This window comes from Tenrec ecaudatus, chromosome 1, assembly GCF_050624435.1.
Source record: "Tenrec ecaudatus isolate mTenEca1 chromosome 1, mTenEca1.hap1, whole genome shotgun sequence".
Classification (NCBI taxonomy): Eukaryota; Metazoa; Chordata; class Mammalia; order Afrosoricida; family Tenrecidae; genus Tenrec; species Tenrec ecaudatus.
This window is the reverse complement of record NC_134530.1, coordinates 243,560,290-243,573,369: the sequence shown is the minus strand read 5'-3', so window position 1 is coordinate 243,573,369 and position 13,080 is coordinate 243,560,290. Positions and strand designations below refer to the sequence as shown.

Below are 13,080 nucleotides of genomic sequence, written 5' to 3'. Positions count from 1 at the left end.
TGGTTTTCATTTGTTAAATTGGAGAAATTTTCTTCTAAGAATTCCCTTGTTATTTTTGCTGATGACTTCCTTGTTGTGTCTTGTTACAGTGGTCCAATTATTCTAATATTGTTCCTCTTCATAGGATCAGACATGGCTCTTAGGTTTTCTTAAGCTTCTCTGATCATCTTATTAGACTTCCTTTCCCATTTGTTTTAGTCTGCCTGGTTGTCCTCTAGGTCACTAGTGTGATTCTGCCTCCTCAAGTCTGTTGCCAAAGTCTGTTAATTTGCTACTGGATTAAAAAATTTAATTCCTTAAGTCTTATATTTCCCTTTGGTGTGTTGCCTTTATCTCCTCTGTTATTTCAACCATTTTTTGTATTGCTTCCATCGTATCCCATATAACTACAAGCAGCATTCTGAAGATTTCTTTCTATGGCAGGTAAATATCTGCTTCTTCTATGCATGTCGTTAGGTTCATGACTTCTTCCAGCATTGTCTTCTTTTTTCTCCTGCTTTTTCATTGAAGCTGTTGGGGCTGATTATTGTTTTTATCTGGTTTTAGAAGAGCTCTGTGCCATCTTCCAGAGTCTAACAGCACTGGGATCTCTCTTGGGATACTCGTATGAGTGCTTCTTTGAGCTATGAGCAGGTCACTGCACTGGGGTGTCAGGATACCACTCTATCTTCCTGTGATTTTACTCTTACCCTAACCAACCAGTAGTCCATTATTTGATATGTGAGTTGGATAGTCCTTTCACAAGACACTGGTTGGTGGTTGTGGACCCATGACAATGGTGCTTCACTGTCTAATCTCCCTGGAAGCCATAGTGTGTGCCCCATGGGGCTTGGGGTACCTCAAATGGCATGTGGTGTTTCCCTCTGCAACTGGAGTTCCGTGGAGGTCCTGTGGCTTTACCTTCCTTGATGTACAGCACCATGGATTGTGGGTGGAATTACACTGGTGGGAGAGATTGCAGTGAAGATTGGGTGGATGCTCCAGAAGCAGTGTGGAGCACCACAAATGGCAGTCAGGAGTTCCTCCAGTCACTTGTAGGGCCTTGGGGTGTGGGTGGGAGTTCCCCCATCCATCTGAAGAGGATACACCCCAGCCACTTAGGATGTAGCAGAGGGGAGGCCTTATTTCCCCAAATGCATGTAAAGCCAACAAGTGTGAGTGGATGCTCTCCCAACTTGGCTGTCAGAGTTTCCCTAGGCAGAGGGGAGTAGCCTGTAGGCCATTAGTGACTTGTGAAATCAAAGAGAGGGAGAGAAGAAGAAAAAGTGGGAAAGGATAAAAAAAAGACAAAAACAAAATAAAAAACAACCTAATACACACACACACACACACACACACACACACAAAGAAGAGCAAAGAAAAAACAAAAACAGAGTCAAAAATAGAAAAAAAACCAGAACAGGAAAAGTGGATTTTCTGAGACTGGTGGGAAAGAGAAGAGATAGAAGAGGGGAAAAGAACAAAAAGTGAAAAAGGAAAATGAATAAATTGTTTTTTGTTTTTGTTTTTTCCTTAGGGGAGAGCGTGAACGCAGTCCCCCAGTACCATAAATTATGCAATCGAGTTTCCAACATTTGGGGAAATCGCAGGGGTCAGCACATCCAGAGTGCAATGGATAAGCTTCGCCCTGGGAAAACCACCTTTGTGATCATGGTATCTCCCCTGCCAGGTAAGTATTAAGAAATAAATTGTCGATGAGAGAGCGAAGCCTCATGCTGTGCTCTCCCCATTGGGTGGGTGGAGTTGTCCTAGGCAGAGGGTAGGGAGCTGGAAGTCAGCAGTGATATGTAGAAGAAAAGAGAAGGAGAGAAAAGAGAGGGAGAGGTGAGAAACAGAAAAGAAGAAGAAAAGGAAGTACAATGAAAAAGAAAGAGAAGAAAGAAAAAGAAAAGAGAAAAAGAAGGGGGAAAATTCACAACTGCTCACTGAGACTGACTGTGGTGAGAAGAAGAGAATAAATAGAGAAGGAAAAATCAAGAGTGAAGAGATAGGGCTGTATGGGTTGACCCTGCCTTAAGGTGATGGGAGGGTGTGTCCTTTTGGTGTAGGGTTCCACGGGTGCTGGGCAGAATTGCCCTAGTCGTCCAGATCACCATAGAGGGCAGACTGAGGTTCCTCAGCAGCATGGAGCACTGTCGAGGGCTGTCACAGCCGCCTTGTGTGGTGTGCAGCACTTCCATAAAGGGCAGGCTGGAGCTCCCCCTGATGTTCACACAGAATTGCCCTAGGCAGAGGGTTGTGACCTGGAAGCCACCAGTGGCATGTTAAAGGAACGAGAGGGAGAGAAGAGGAAAAAAGAAATAAAAAGAAGGGAAAAAAGCAAAAAAACAAAACAAAATTGGTCCCATTGGTAAAGAGATAAGGGAGATAAGGGAGAGGCAATAAAGAGAGAAGAAGAAGAATAGTAAGTAAGGAGCTATCTGAGGCCTTGTCACCTGACTGTGGTGCTAGAAGCGTTACAGTCCTGCCTCAAGGCAGCGGGGTAGTGTGCCTGCTTGGTGTAGGGTCCCACAGATGCTGGATGGTTATCCTTGTAGGCAATATCACAGGGGAGACCAGGCAGCAGTTCCCGCAGTGGTGTTGAGCATACAGATCACTGGTATAGATGCCTTGTGCAGTATGCAGCACTGCAGTGGTGGGGGCTTGGGGGTGAGATTCCTTCAGCCACAAGTAGGGCCCCAGGACAGGCAAGAGATCCCTCAGCCACATGAAGGACAGGCAAATCCTCCCCAGCTGTGTGTAGGATCACTGAAGGTGGACAGTAGCTCCCCCTTTGGGCTTACGAAGTTGCCCTAGCTTGTGCCAAGAACGCTGATGCCCCAATAAGTCAGAGTTTGGGGGGTTTTTTCCCTTGGCCAACTGGAATTGAATTGAATTAAATTGACCCTTTGGCTATGGGCTCTGCATTTGTGCTCAGTGAAATATTCTGAAACTGATGCTTTCTCCAGAAGTTCTTTGATATATTGAAAGTCTCCAGGCTCTTTAGCTAACTTCTGGCATCCCTTAGCACTGGCTCCCTTATGTTAATGTAAGTTAAGGGACCTGTTCTGACAGTTTGACTTGGAGTTATACAATGAGCCTCAGATTTAGTTTTTACCAAGAAAATAATTTTAATCTTTTTTATATTGGGCTTGCAGGCTGCCCTGATTTGGGGGCTGTCACACTGACCCCAGGAGGAGGAGATCTAGCTTGTCAGAGAGGTTGTTTTCTTCTTGGCCAACTGGAACTGAATTCACCCCCTGGACTGACTATTTTCTGCCACACCGTGATCTGACTGAGGTAAATTTCCTGACATCTTTTCAATTGCTCCAAATCTATGTGACCTGCACTGACCCTGACCCCTAGACTATGAGATGTGAGCACAAGGTAACTAACACTGCCAGGAACTCTGGTGTGGAGTCCTGTGACTGGCTTTCATAGGTTTTCTTCCAGTCTGGGATATGACCCCTTTTAGACGTCAGCCTGGGGTAATCGCTACTCGCTGATGAACTGGGTTGCTGGCAGAGCTTGGTCTGGAGCCCACGAGCCCAGCACAATAAACCTAGAGTGATTCAGTGAATTCTCAGTTTGTTTTGTGAGTGAAAGGGGAAAAAAAGCAGGGGTCAAGACAGACCCTAGCATCCTGATTCTAATTTTAGGACTTGGCCTCCAGTCTCTTTCACTTTATGTCTTAATTCTCTGGTCTGGCAGTAGGATCTTCAGGCACATAAATCTACCAGGATGCCATCGTCTTCCTTCTCTCCACACCTGATTTAGATATTTTAACAAGCAAATACAACACTGTAAGTGCTCACTCATATATGCGAAGAAATTTGGAAGACAGTTACCTGGCCCACTGACTGGAAATGATTCATGATTGTGACATTCCAAAGATATGTGTCCCAATGAAATGTGGAAATTATTGAACAATATTATTAATATGGCATACAAGTACTATTTTGCTGAAGATAATTAAAAAACAGTTGCAAAAGTTCAATAGCAATTTGCCAGAAACTCAAGTTGGCTACAGAAAGGGAAATGGAATGAAGATTCTCATTGCTGATATCAGAAGAATCTTGGCTAACAGCAGAGAATACAAGAAAAATACTTTTCATCCATACGTAATAATTAATATATTATACTAATAAATTAGTAGTCTTGTTTTAGTCACTTTCCCAACTTCGAGTACTACATTACTTCTTTCTTTGGTTGAATGGTCACATTTCTCAGATTTTCCACATCAACTTCAAAATTCTGAACAGAAACTCAAAAATAAGAATTTAAGAGTTGAAGCTCTGTATTCTTCAACTTCACTTAAAACATACTTACAAAAGTATATAAATGTTTGAGTATATGTTTTCACATTGGTGTTGTTTCTAAATGGCCTAACTAAATGGTGAACATCAAGGCCCACTCACCTTTCTCCTGTCCGATGTTAATTAACCGGGACTTCGGAATTCCATGAATCCCATTCTCACAGAGCCCTCGGGAGATTAGGCACTGTTTGGGTTTGCCCCTCTGATATCTTTTTAGCTTTTGAGGTCCCCCCTAATTTCTTATACTAATTCTTGGGGGCTGTCACTTACATGTAAACAAAACTAGTGACCAAATATGTGTCAGTTTAGGTTTGGCTTTAACTCCTACTGCAGTCCACCATCTCACCCAATCCCTACTTCTTCAAAAACTCTGAGACCAAGGAACACCACCTTGTCCACAGTCCCTTCTTGACTCTGAAACCATTATGTCATTTCTCTCATTAGATGGCATTTAATAAAGTTAGCAACAAATTCCTCAGACATATACACCTAACAACAAATGGAAAATGGCTTTCATTCCTTTGTATCAAACTTCCCTGGCAACTTTGCAAGGTGGGGGACAACATGGAAGTAGAAAAATTGGAGATATAAAGGACAGGCTACAAAGCAAAATTATATTACCCACTGTATCATGAGTCCTAGTGTTTCTTTAGAGAGTATTCTTAGTAAACAACACTCTCCCCAATGAATTATACAACACCTGCTACTGATTTTTTTTCTCCACTTAAATGGAAACACACTGGTGGAATTCTATGAACAGAAGAGGACACTGGCTATATTGCTTTTCAGACAGCTGGAAAATGTGCTTTCAAGATGTCTGTGTGTCCAGATGCTGGCCTGCGCATGAGATAGATGGTGGAGGAAGAACAGAGGAGACAGATGAGACAGAGAGAGGGAATAAAGAGAAATATGTGGAAAGACAGGGAGGGAGGTAAAAAAAAATAAAATCCAGATTCAGTTTCTCATGGCAACTTGGATTATTTGATTCACTCGTTGCTTCTCTTAATAACTGCTCCAATATTTTTGGCTTTAATAAAGCCCCCGTAAGTCTTTTGCCCAAAGCATCGTTTTGCGCTTAATTGTTAAACTTATATGCAATTGGAAGGAAATATAGGCCATATGTTTCTGCTCATTTACACTTAAATCATCGGAATATGGTGTTTTAACGCCAATTTGTCGTTCACGGGAACTTTGGGGACTTAAATAAGTCTTTGGAGGCTCGTTCCAAACCCCTCTCTACTTTTTTGTGGTCCTCAAGCAAATAAGAATATTTGAACCTGACCTCAAGAGTAAGTATAGGGATTTGCTGTAAATTTCAAAAATGAAGTTTTCCTTCCTTTGCTGGTTCTCCTTAAAACCCAACGAAATGCTCTCACACTCCTTTGCTGGCTCTTCCTTTTCTTCTCAATGTTGGACTCAATTGTTTTCCTTTTCCATACTTTAGGTTCACTTTCTCCTAAGGGATATCATGGCTTTCAGTGCTATACATATTAATAATAGATTAATATCCTTTGTGTTGGCTTATCCCTGAAGCTCCATTTTATATATTCTAGTTGCCTTTTCATTGTAATAATCAGTTGCCATTGAGTCAATTGCAACTCATGGCAACCTCATATGTGCCATAATAGACTTTGTTCCTCAAGTGACTGATTTCTTACAAGGAGATCTTGCCTTTCTTTTGAGGAACATCTGAGTAGCAGAGAAGTTTCAACTTTCCAAATAGCAGATGAGTGCATTGACCATCTGTAAGGGCCAGATATATAATATTACTGTTGTTTTTGTGTGCCATTGAGTCCATTCCAATTCATAGAGACCATATGTGCAATAGATAAAATATTGCCCCGTTCTCTGTCATCCTCACAATTGTTGTTATTTATGTTCAAGCTCATCATTGCAGTCACTGCGTCGATCCAGCTTGTGCTGGGCCATCCTTGTTTTCATCACCTCTCTACTTTACTAAGCATGATGTCCTTCTCCTGGGACTCATCTCTCCTGATAACATGTCCAACTACTGTGACACAAAGTCTTGTGATCCTCCTTGTAAGGAGCATTTGGCTGGACTTCTTCTTTTGAAACTCCGTGGTTATTCTTCCAAGGTGCTTTGAGTTCCATAATTCAAATGCATCGATTCTTATTCAATGTCCAACTTTCCCATGCATGCAAGGCAAGAGAAAATAGCATGACTTGAGTCAAATGTGTCTAAGTCCTTAAAGTAATATCCCTGCTTTGTAACCCTATAAAGAGGTCTTCTGCAGTAGATTTGTACAATGCAATGCATCATTTGCTCTTTGGACTGCTGCTTCCATGAGCATTGGTTATGGACCTAACCAATGCAAAATCCTTGGCAACTTCAATATTTTCTGTTTATTGTGAAGTTACTTATTGGTCTAATGGTGAAGATATTTATTTTCTTTACACTAAGCTGTATTCCATACTTAAGACTGAAATTTCCAATCTTCATCAGCCAGTGTTTCAAGTTTTCCTTGATTTTAGCAAGCAAGGTTGTGTTATCTGCATATCTTAGGTTGCTTATAAAACTTCCTCAAATCTTTGGGATCTGGAAACACAGGGAATCTAGGACAGATGAACCCCTCAGGACCAAGGGTGAGAGTGGCTATACTGGGAGGGAAAGGGTGGGTAAAAAGGGGGAACCGATCTCGGGAGCTACATATAACCTCCTCTCTGTGGGATGGGCAACAGGAAAGTGGGTGAAGGGAGATGCCGGACAGTGTAAGATAAGATAAAATAATAATTTTTAAATTATTAATGGTTAACGAGGAAGGGGGGAGTGGGAGAGGGAGGGGGAAGGAAAAAAGGAAAATGAGCTGATTCCAGGAACCCAAGTGGAAGGCAAATTTTGAGAATGATGAGGGCAATGAATGTATAAGTTTGCTTTACTTAATTGATTTATGTATGGATTGTGATAAGAGTTGTATGAGCTCCAATAAAATGATTTTAAAAAAATACTTCCTCAAATCTAGATGACCCATTCTTCTTCATATAGTCTAACTCCTCTATTTATTTTCTTATAATACAGATTGAATACGTTTGTCTAGATGATACAACCCTGATGCACACCTTTCTTGATTTTAAACCATGTAGCATTCCCTCTTTCTTTCTGCATGTGATCAATGTATAAGTTCTGCATAAACATAACGAAATGTTTTGGAATTTCCTTTTTTTTCAATGTTACCCATAATTTGTTATTATCCAGTCACATGCCTTAGCATAGTCAACAAAACACAAATAAACATCTTTTTAGCATTTTCTGCTTTCAGCCAAGGTCTATCTGACATCGGCAGTAACATCCCATGTTCCACGTCCTCTTCTGAATTTGGCCTCAATTTCTTTCGGCTCTGCTACATGTACTGCTACAAGCAATGTTGGAAAATCATCAGGAAACTTTTATTCAAAAATAATAGCAATGATATTGATCTATCATTTGCACAATAAATGAGTCATCATTTATTGAAGTGTGTACAAAAATGGGTCTCTTCCAGACAGTTGGACAAGTAACTGTCTTTCAAATTCCGTGACAAAAACAAGTGAGTGCTACTAATGTTTCATCAGCTGGATGATATCTTGTAACAGGTAGTCTTCACTTCTGGATCATTGTTTCTGGCTAATGCTTTCCATGCAGCTTGGAGTTCTTCCTTCAGCACCATTGGGTTTTGTTCATATGATACCTTTTGAAATGGTTGAATGTCATTCTTTTTTACTTTCTTTCCATCTTCATTTGGTGCTTTCTACATCATTTGATATTTTGTGTATTAAAAAACCAGAAACAACTCCCCCCCCCAAAAGCATACAAACTATTATTGAGTTGTAGCCAACTCATAGTGGTCCTACAGAGGGAGTGAGTTCCCCAGACTATAACTCTTTACGGGAGTAGAAAGCCTTGTCTTTCTCACATATAGCTATTGGTGGTCTCAAACTGCTCACTTAGTAGTTACAGCTCAAAGCACAACCAGTCCAAACACCAGAGCTTTTCATTTTGCCCACAGAATATTTTAATATCACAACATGGGGCTTTTTATTTTTCTTCACTTTGAGTCATGACCCATCAACCCAAAGACTTTATTCAAGTAGGCTTGTGGTAGTTATATAATTGTTGTGGTGGTTATGTAATTGTTTGAGGATTAAGAGTGAAGGGGTAGAGTCTAGTCTATCAATCATATCATAGAAAATGAGACCTCTGTGTGGCTATGGCTTTCTCCTGAGAATGCTGGGAAATCTTGAATTTCCTCCATGGAGGTGGAAGACACACGCTCTCTCCGCTCACTCCCTGGAAGACATTGCAGCTAACAAGACACATGGAAATACCCTAGTTCACTGATCTGGAGGAGTCACATGGACCTACCCTGATACAACCAGACCTCTGAAGCTGGGAAACCATGTATAGACCCCTGACAGCACTGAGATTCTTACAACACCACTGGATCAAAATACTTGTACCCACTGACCTGTGATTGTCCTGCATTCAACATCATTGCATGAACCTCATGAGTCTGAAGAGGTCTTTATAGATTGGTATTGGACTCATGGGCTTAAACTGGACTGGATTGGGATGATCTCTTTTATATTTTTAAAATGTGAAGTTTTATTGACATATAATTCATATACAAAAATTTTATAGTTCATGCATATTTAAAGAAATTGTGCTAGCATAGCAAAATCAATTTTAGAACATTTTCTTATTTCTTTTAATTTTTTTATTTTTAAATCATTTTATTGGGAGCTCATAAATCTCATCATAATCCATACATCCATCCATTGTGTCAAGCCCATTTTTACATTTGTTGCCATCATCATTTTCAAAATATTTTCTTTCTACTTGAACCCTTGCTATCAGTTCCTCATTTGTTCTTCTCCCTGCCCAACCCTCCCTTCCCCATGAAACTTTGACAATTTATAAATTATTATTATCTTTTCATGTCTTATACTGACCAATATCTCCCTTTGCCTCCTTTTCTGTTGTCCATCCCAGTGGGAGGGAGTTATAGGTAGATCATTGTAATAGGTTCTTCTTTCTTAATGTACAATTACCCTTTATATAAAACTCTCTCTTAGACACATGAGTTTTTATGGATTTGTTTCTCTAGTCTACCTGGACTAGCACAAGGCTTTACTCCACCTCTGTCCTTATGGTCAGTTTTATTTTGATAAGGTAGCTCTTTCTCCATTTTCAGTGCTTTGCCATCTGAGGGACTCATCTTTTGACACTGTATCTGACAATGTTCTGCTGCTGCTCATGATGTTCTCAGTATCTGACAATGCTCTGCTGCTATTCTTAGGCTTTCAGTGGCTAATTTCTCAGCAGTGGACAGTCAATTCTATCTTTGAGTTCTGCTCCTAGTCTGGAAGTTCTGCTGACACCTGTTCACTTTGGGTGACCCTGCTGGGTTTTGAAATACCAGTCACAGTTTCCAGCATCACAGCAACACACAAACCACCACACTAAAACAAACTGATAAACAAGTGATGGCAGTTGCCTAATGGGGACCTCAAATATAACATTCTAAAATTAAAAATACACTACAATTTTTTTAGGGTTGCTATGAGTCAGAGTGTACCCAGTGCCGTGTTTTGATTTTTTGGGGGGGGAAGGGGTAGTCTATAATTATCTCAAAACAAAAATTAAAAAAAATGATTATGATAAAAATAGAACACGGACTCCTCGCATCGAGCACATCTTCTTCTCCCAGACCTCATTGATTATGTAAACATTAGACCCTTCACCCAGTTGCCTTTTACAGTGTCTAGTATTTTGCTTTTCTTCCTTTTTCCTACCAACCCCACTCCTACCTCTACTAAATTTTGTTGGTTCTTCTTTGCATTTATTTACTTACTTTTATTACCACTTCCACCATCATCTCTTGCCTATATCTATTCACTTTCTATTGGTGAACTCCATTTATCAGCCTACTACAAGGTAAAGCTATCATCACAGTTTCTATAGGTACAATATAGCTGTTTTCTGATAAAAGTTTTACCAGGTTAATATTAAGGTGTTAGCACTGCATTCTCATTGGGAATTATAGTCTTCTAAGCTCATTCAGGTTGATGTCAGAATACTTAAGGTTTATATTCCCATTTTCTTGTTGATTTTTGACTGCAGGTCTCTAACTGCTCCTAAATGCTGTTCTCAGGTCTTAGAAACATGATTCTCTCTACAGGCCCTCTCCAACTTCCAGTTTCTGTAACTGTCCTCAGGCCTAGTGCCCATTAAGGGCTCACACAGTTACAAAGTTAGGGAAAAAAGATTTTATCCCTGTTCCTTCCTACTTATCCAACCATATCTTAAAGTATTGTTTACCTTACTCACATGCTCAAGCCATCTCCAACTTTATTTAGTATCTTAATTAGCCACCCTCTTTTCCACCTCAGATTAATTCTACTTCCTTTTCTGTCTGCCTCAAATACTCTTCTTCTCGTCCCTTCTCTTGGCTAGACTGGCTCTCTGTCAGTATTCTGGCCTTATCTCAATTATGATACTCTTGTGTGATTGCCCTACTTCGTATCTTACACGCAAACATCTCTGCCATGTCACTTTGTTTCCCTTCAACCACACATCACACTCTGAAATGATCATGTTGTTTTCACATATATGACCTTTCACACTCCTCCATTACGACACTTTACCCTCTTGCTTTCATCTAGATCAGTGGTCCTCAACTTGTGAGTTGTGATCCCTTGGGGGTCAAACAACCCTTTCACAGGGGTCACCTAAGATGCTATGACCCCATATTTCCAGTGGTCTTAGGAACTGAGACACTGCTCCTTTATCCGTCTGCAGGTGGGTCTTCCCATATGCAGATATGCCCAGCATGATAACATCATCATGCCAACCCTGTCATATATGCCCCATACAAATACAGGTGCATGTGACAAGAATGGTGCTATAATGTACTTATGCAGACCAGTGACACATGTGTAGAGAGCAGCTACTCTGTTAAAAAGCAGCTACTATGTTGAAAGCAGCAGTATTGGAGGTTAAATGACACTTCATTAATTATATAACGAAGATGATCTTTGTTGTGTTCTTGCAAAGACTACCCAGAGAATTTCTGCTCTGGTGAGAAAGAAACTTAACCTTCACACTGACATTGGCTATTTACACATACTGTCACAAAATTTAGTGATGTAGTTTACTATTGTTACATAAAGACTGTTACCCATGCTACACCATGCTTCAAGGCAAAATTTTATTTATTTGTAATTAGAAATAAATATTTCACAATATATAATTACCGTATATACTCAAATATAAGCTGATCTGAGTATAAGCTGAGACTCCTAATTATTACCTGGGAAACCAGAAAAACTGATTGACTCGAGTATAAGCCTAGGATGGGAAATGCGGGATGTGAATAAACACAGAGATCAGACGGGAGAGATGGAGCACAGTCACAGACACATACTTACCAGTTCAGTTGTCGGTGTAAGTGAATCACTATGGATGCTTCTGCAAATTGGAGCCATCCACATCATAGGACGGCTCTGATTGGTTAGATGTGAGTAAGCAAACATGCAAAGGCCTGCAGTGTCAGCGGGGCTTTGAATGAACAGCAGAGGAACGGCAATCACTCGATGTTACACCTCGCGGGGGTACCACTGACACGTGTATAAGCCGAACCCCAGTTTTTCAGCACATTTTTTGTACTGAAAAACTTGGCTTATGCATGAGTATCTATGGTACATATTGTTCTTGTAATTAATCACTATGTTTCAATTATGTTCAATTTGTAACCATGAAAATACATCATGCATATCAGATATTTATATAATGATTCATAACGGTAGCAAAATTACAGTTATGAAGTTACAACAAAAATAATTTAGTGGTTGGGGTCACCACAACATGAGGAACTGTATTAAAGGGTGTGGCATTAGGAAGGCTAAGACCCACTGATCTATTACCCTTTGTAATTAAAAGGAACTTATTCAAAGATGTATTCTTGGTGCCTCAGAGACTAGCAAAGGGTCAACAAATACTTGAATAATATATCAAAAATGAACTTGTGCTTTGATTCCAATGTTTTCCTTGGTGTTAATATTTACAAAAGAATGATCAAGGAGCTACAACTGAGGATTCAGGTTTGTGGATCCACCTTGTATACTACTGATCATGTTCATTATGGTTTGTTGGAAACTGAAGGGTGATGTCTCACAGCACCATCCACACCGGAGGAGGACCATCTGTATAAACTATAATAGAGCATGTCTTGATAGTATCTTGAAACTTTCCATATGTACAAAAGCTTGGTGTGGACTGAGGGACACCCAAATGTTTCTCCGTCGTTCCTCTACGAAAGATATGGAATGAGAGTTATCAAAGATAAGAGGGCTATTGTACTTGAAGAAAGGTGATCTGGGTAAAATCGTCCACATTCCATAAACAGGTGACAAGAATGTGGCTCATTATTTCCCCATAATATGACAGTGATCTTTAGAGAGAGTGGATCAAAAGGAATTATGCATTGGTAATAGGAATGCAAAATATTGCATACACTTTGAAAGTGACTGTTTTCTTAAAAAGTTAAACACAAGCTTACTATAACAGGAATTCATTGCTCTCACAAATGGACCAATCGAAAACATCAGAATAATTGGGGAAAAAAAGAATGAAGGATTTTATTTTACTTATATTCAGAAGACTCATGGAAACAGTAGTTAATAAATAAGCCTCCAGTGATCTCCCTCTGTCTACAATTGAAGGATCGGAGGAAAGGGGTCACTAAATAGAATGAATTGAGCTGAATATAGAAGAACAAAGGGATAAACC

The 13,080-nt window shown here is 40.1% G+C and overlaps 1 non-coding gene across 1 annotated transcript; it reads right to left on the bottom strand.

Annotated features, from left to right (window-relative positions):
- Positions 1-1,513: 1,513 nt before the first annotated feature.
- On the bottom strand, positions 1,514-1,677 carry LOC142437841 (U1 spliceosomal RNA). The gene has a single exon (XR_012782351.1). It is a non-coding gene; the product is annotated as a U1 spliceosomal RNA (small nuclear RNA).
- Between the last annotated feature and the right edge of the window lie 11,403 nt (positions 1,678-13,080).